Genomic DNA, 6,360 nt, shown 5'->3' on the forward strand with positions numbered 1-6,360 from the left:
TAGCATTATTTAATAGCATAATAGCTCTAATTTTCTCCAGACATGCGGTCACTGTCTCACCATGCCAGCTTTGGGACAATATATGTCAGTTGTTTTAGGCTTGAATATTTAAAGGATTTGGCTCCAAGTTCATCTTAGCTTTGGTTTTGTGAAGATAATGAAGAAATTTAAGCTGACGGTTGTTCAATTTTCTGGTGTCTTCTGGTGGAAATGAGTACATTTTCTCAACTGTACTTCAGATTATTATTCAGAAAATGTTGAAAAATAAAGATGCTGCAACTTCACTGGGTAGAATCCATGATGGATATATTTTGCTTTCAGCCCTCCAGCTGCAGTCAAACGTTTACATGCACTCAACATGTAAACGTTGAGTGCATACAAGACTAAAATGTCACGATTTTAGTCTTTTAATGATGTAGTTCAACCAATGTTTTCCCCAGAATGTAGTTACTCTAAAATGTGCATTATTTTTTTGCTATAAACATCTTCTGTCTAATTAAAAGGTAGAAAAGTTATGAAAAGCACCAAGCAAAACAATCAAGCATTGGCCAGTAGAAGCATTTTTCACCATTAAAACTGATTTTTTTTTTCTTGTTAGAAGAAATAGAAATAAAAAAAAAAAAACATCTCTCAAAAGTACAGCTCTAGGTAAGTTTTTGAACTTATGGAGGATGTCAACAAATTATCGAGGCAAACTGCTGTCGGCTGTTGGGTCCTGTGAAGATAGTCACTCTGCAGTTCTCGAGCAAATCGTTGTGATCCGTCCTCCGTGTGTGACCCTGACTTCTAACTTTCCTCGAGGGAGAAAAAAAAACAAAAAAAAAAAAACAATTTCCCTCCTCTAAGGTCACGAACGTATCAGATTGCAAAAGCAACAACAGAACCCATGCTTTTGTCATCTGTCGTCACATGCCATAGCCACAGCTGTCTGACCAACTATAGCACCTTTCTAAAAACACTGCAGTGACAGGCCTCTGCTCGGCATGCAGAGGTTAGGAATAACCTCACAGACAGTAATCCCTGCATTCGCACACTTCCATGGGGAAGGGGATGAAATAATAGACAGGAGTGACAGGACGTGTGAAAGAGTTTGTCGGGGAAGTGGGAATGAGGTGAGCGCAGTGGAGTTTTTGCACTTATAGACGTCCAGTTTCTGGCCACATAATAGAAGCCAGGGGGCAAAAAGACAGCAAGCGCTGTTCCCCACCCTGTAATCTGTTTCTGCCTAATCAGAAACACATGGCTTCCTATAATGACTCCAGTGTTGCACCGTGAAACAGAATGAGTTGGGACGGTCAAATGGTGGTATCATTGCTGCATACACACACAGCAACAAAAGCCATTGTGATGAAGATATTATTTTAAATTCCCCTGTTACACTGCCGTTCATAAGCAGTTATGTCAATTGTAATTTTGCACAATTTCTCATGTCACAACCATAAACTTCAGTGTATTATGTTAGAAGTGTATGCATGTCTGTGCAGTCAAAAGAAAACAAGACAAGGTTTTCAAAACCTTTTCGAAAATAAAAATAAGAATTGTACATTTGTGCTTACTCTCCTATGTTCTGATACACCTAAAAATGCAACAAATACTGTTTAGAAGTCATGTAAATATAGTCCATCTGTATGTAAGTTTAACTTATGTACAGTTGTCAAACAAGTTAAAGCTGATGTTTCTTTAAATACTTGTGAAAAATGTGTGATAAAGACAGAGGTGGATAGAAACTAATTACATTTCCTTCTGTAACTTTGTGGAAAAAAGTTCTTTTAGGAGTAGTATTACTACATCAAACACCGTCGGGATTTCAATGTGGCAATTCCCGTACATTGTTCAAATTCATTATTTTTGATAATTTTTTCAATTTACAGTTGCATGTGCAACATGTAACTTTGATTTTAGACAAATTGAAATGTAAAGTTGACCTTAGTCTGACTTGCTCCCACTTTCCCAGTGGGAAATCTGACTTCAGAAGTTGTTCCAGTTGATTTTACGCTAAAAAGTCAGAATTTCCAGCACGAATGTTGGAAATTCATGCTGGAAAACATACATTTCCAGCTAGAAATTCATGCTATGAATGAATTTCATAGCATGAATCCATCACAATATGCATTTCACTGTGTTTATCTATAACACATAACCCCAATTAAAGTACATTGAAGTTTGTGGTTGCAATACAATAGGAAATAGTTAAAGATCATGAAAACTTTCATGAGGAAGTGTACTGTATTTGCAAAATTTGTGAAACTACTGAATTTTCTGACGAAATCGAAGTACTCATCAAATAACAAAATGTAATGAAAATGAAAAGGATGAAGTTTGAAATGAAATGATCTTTTTTTCTGCAGGATTACAGCAACTAACATGCTCCTGTGGCTTATTTTGTTAAAGAAAAACTTTAGCAAAACTTTGCCTTTCGAATAACAAAGCTATTCCAAACTACAGTCCGCTGGCCACAGACTGGACTGAGCGCTGGGACAGCTGGGGTTCAATGCATAAAAACATAAGCCATCTGCTTATTTTCCTTGGTTTTGGGCAGACACATTGGGTCTTGTGATCATTTTCCATCCAATATCTCCCCCTTTGGCTGCTTTGGGATGGAGTGAGTAAGAAGCGGGGGGGGGAGGGAGTAAAATAAAAAAAAATAAAAAAAAATAAAAAAAAAAACCTGAAGTGATCGTGTGGAATTATGTGAAAGCTGAAACCTCAAGTCACATTAGGAAGTCTGAAGTCCCATTTAGTGCTCAGATATTGGCTGGATGGGTGCACAGGAGAACAGCTAGCTGTTAGAAGAAAGTAGAATAAGTGGCAGAGAAAAGGAAGCACAATAGACTACAGACAAAGAGACATGAAAAAGAAAGAGAGAGGATTTAATAGGAAAGAAGAAGAGGAAGACTGAGAAAAGGCATATGACTGATCTGCTTTTTATTAGCCATCCAAATCTTTCCCCTAATGCACTCCCTGGAATACTGCTGACAAAGGGGGAAAATCCAGGGCAATTTGAAGTTCTAGACAACTGTTTGCACACACATCCATGCAATGGGAAAAGAAAAAAACAGAAAGATTTTAGTCTGGATGGAAAAGGCCCGAAGCTTAATTATATATCTGACAGTTTGTATCATTTTTGCAGTGCTTTGCAAAAACATTTGAAACCCTTAAACCTATTTCAAACGTTATGCAACCAAACCTCAGTGTACTGTAATTGGTATTTGATGTGACAGAAGAGCACAACATATTGCATATTTGTCAAAAAGGAGGAAAATTATTCATGGCTTTCTACAGTTTTTTTGTTGTTGTTTTTTTTGGTAATTTTTTTGGTTAGTTCTTGTTTTTCTGATTCTGCTAAATATAACCTGGTGTGAGAAGCAGCACCGCAGATCACAAAATAATGTTTTTTTTTGTAAAGTAATTTCAGTATAATTCTAGTTGTTCTATTAAGGCCTTAGAAGTTTGTCAGACAACATTTTTGAAGAAACATTAAAGACATTAAAGAACCCCTCGCTGGCTGAACTTAATTGAAATTACATAAAAAATACATTTAATTTGTTTAATAGGGACAACGTACGCTAATTTAAGTTTCTGTAAATGTGCCAGAGTTAGCTGGAATGCTATTTTTCATCTGTTGGCCCAGGACACTGCTCAGTGTTCAGATTCTAAATTTGGTAGATGATTTTATCTTAAAAATTGCTCATGTAGGGTGCTGTGGTGGTGCAGGGGCAAAGCAGAACTACGTATGGAGGCCTTAGTCCTCGTGGCGGTAGTCACAGGTTCAATTCCTGGCCTGGTGACATTTGCCCTCTTGTTGAACTAAATTGACAGGACAGAACTGGAGAGCATTAAACACAGAAACAGCTAAGAACCCTGTGGAAAATCACTCATTAGTCTGAAAACATCAAACAAAACGGTGAAACATTTTAGTGGCAGCATCATGTTGTGGGCATGCTTTTCTACAACACAGACAGGAAAATGGTCAGATGAATGGTCTTTCATATAAAAGACTCACAATGTGATGCAACAATGAGGTTGCGGTCAGAAAAAAAAAAAAATCAGGGACTTCATAAAGGTGCCTGAACCAAAAGAATAGCAGCAGCTTTTTGCCTCTTAAATGACATTAAGGACAACAGTGAAGATTTTCTCCACCCAAAGCAATATCCTCAAGCTTCATCTGTTCTGACCCACTTTATACACTTTACCATCTTGTCTGAGTGACTGTATGGGAGGTCGCTTTGCTGTGTGGTTCGCTTTAACTTGTGCAGTAAGAGGACCCTAATTTAGCTCCGTGCCAAGACAGACCAGTGTCATGTCTTATTATAAGACAGCCTCAAATCACAGAGTGCGTAGATGCCACTGCAAACCTCTGAACACATACAATGCGAGTGGTACCCCCCCTTTTCCACCCATCATTCAAGTTGCACGCTGACCTCAGTTCTCAGCGGTTTTGGCTTAAGAAAAGCAGCAGCTCCATTTCCAGTAAATGTCATTTCATAGTTTCTGCATTTCCACAGAGCTGAGGAACAGCGTTTATCGTGTAGGAAGGGCTGCAATTAGACAATGTTTCTTGCAGACTGAGCGTCGACAGAGAGAAGAGATGAAACTTGTACTTTTAAAATCTCCTCTGGCAACATCTGATGCAAAGAAATGACAGCATCTCAGAAAACTGTGCCACAGCTTGAAACAAAGAAACATCAAAACAGCATTAATGTTTTTCAAGACCCCTTTTAACCAAAGTTAGATTTTAGTCAAAAAAAACAAAGAAAAACGGATGTCATAAACTTTGCTTTTAAGCTCTTCATCATCAATTTCGAACAATCATTCCCCTCTCTTTATAATTTTGTTATTACTTTTAGTCACTTTCAAGTGTAATTTGACTCTCCTTTCTTTCTGCTTTGCATTGCAGAAAATATTTGTCTTTTTCTCCCTCACTCATAAATTTCTTTCTTCCTCTCCTTGCAAGGACTGAAATGGCTACCAGATGTGGTTCCAATCTGTTCTTGTTACCATGGAAACACAGGGACTGGAATTGGGTTTTTTTTGTTGTTGTTGTTGTTTCTTAAGTCCAAGGCTTCTGGCTGACTCATGGGGCCAGAGTTTTCGAGTCTCGCTGTTTCTACAGACATGGCACGCGGAGGGCGCCCTGGGTCCAACTCGTGTTCAGCCTGCCAGCTGAGATGTCACTGAACCCCTTTCCCACATGGCTCCAACTCTGACAGTTTTTGTACAAACTTCGCTTGGTGTTGTACAATTGCTCCTTTGTGCTCTTTTCTCTGGCTTGAAGTCAACTACACAAGAAATAATGTTCCTCTCCGCAATGCTGCTATCAAAATCATTTTCATGGAACTCTCCCACTGTAACAATTAAGAAAAGGGCAATCAAAACTTCAGCAACAGAGTTTATCCTAAAAGCCATAAATGTGCGCGCAAATATACATGCAAACATTAAAATCCGCTGCTTTTCCCACAACATGTCAGGGATGAAAAGCTAGAGAACATGTGTCGGTATCCTCAGCTGAGAATCTTCTCCATCTGCTCGTTCTCGGCTCGCAGATGGAGGCAGTTGTGTCAACATTCCTCTCTATTCTGGCAGTAAATCTGACTTCAAGATGTTGTCACATGAAATATTGGACTACGTGAGGGAAAATGGGTGGATGATAGATCCAGTAAAAGACCTGCCTGACAAGGCTTGCAAGAATTTAAAACTAAACTCTGTGAAAGTTAAGACCAGGTTCAAAGTGGATCTAAAAAGAATGGGCCTGAAACAGATGGCTTTCCTAAGATAACAGCAAATTGAGCATCCTTGTGAAGCTGTATGTATTTGGATTGGAAGCTAATAAAATCACACTAGCAGTTAGGAATTAATTACAGCGCCAAATTTAAAATGTTTATCTTTTTTTCTTACGTTTTCTGTCCTGAAACATAGCGTGTCAGGTTGTCTTACTGTTGCGAGCAGATTTCCTCTACAAAAGAGCGAAAAGGAAAAAAGCTGCGGAGAGCCGAAGGAAGGAGAACATAAAATGACAGGAGAAGTCTAAGTACTATTCTACTGGAAAAATGGGGTCATTGACAAAAATCATGGTCATAGGTGTGTCACCATTTCTTTTGTTAAGAGCATTTATTTCCTAACGTTTCTTTCTTTTTTCTGTTTAGGATTATGCTTCTGATTTAGAAAACTAATTTATTCCAAGGCTTTGCCACTTATTAGAAAGAGAGTCAAGAAAGATGTGGTAGTGTGGGTAAATCTTAAGTTGCAGATTTGAATGCATTGCACAATGTCACAATCATTAAAACACTCATGCTTCTTCCAATTATCCATTCACCCATCCATTCATTCATCCATCCATCCAACCAACCAGTCATACCTTAA

This window comes from Poecilia formosa, unplaced genomic scaffold (genome assembly GCF_000485575.1).
Source record: "Poecilia formosa unplaced genomic scaffold, Poecilia_formosa-5.1.2 Scaffold20, whole genome shotgun sequence".
Lineage (NCBI taxonomy): Eukaryota > Metazoa > Chordata > Actinopteri > Cyprinodontiformes > Poeciliidae > Poecilia > Poecilia formosa.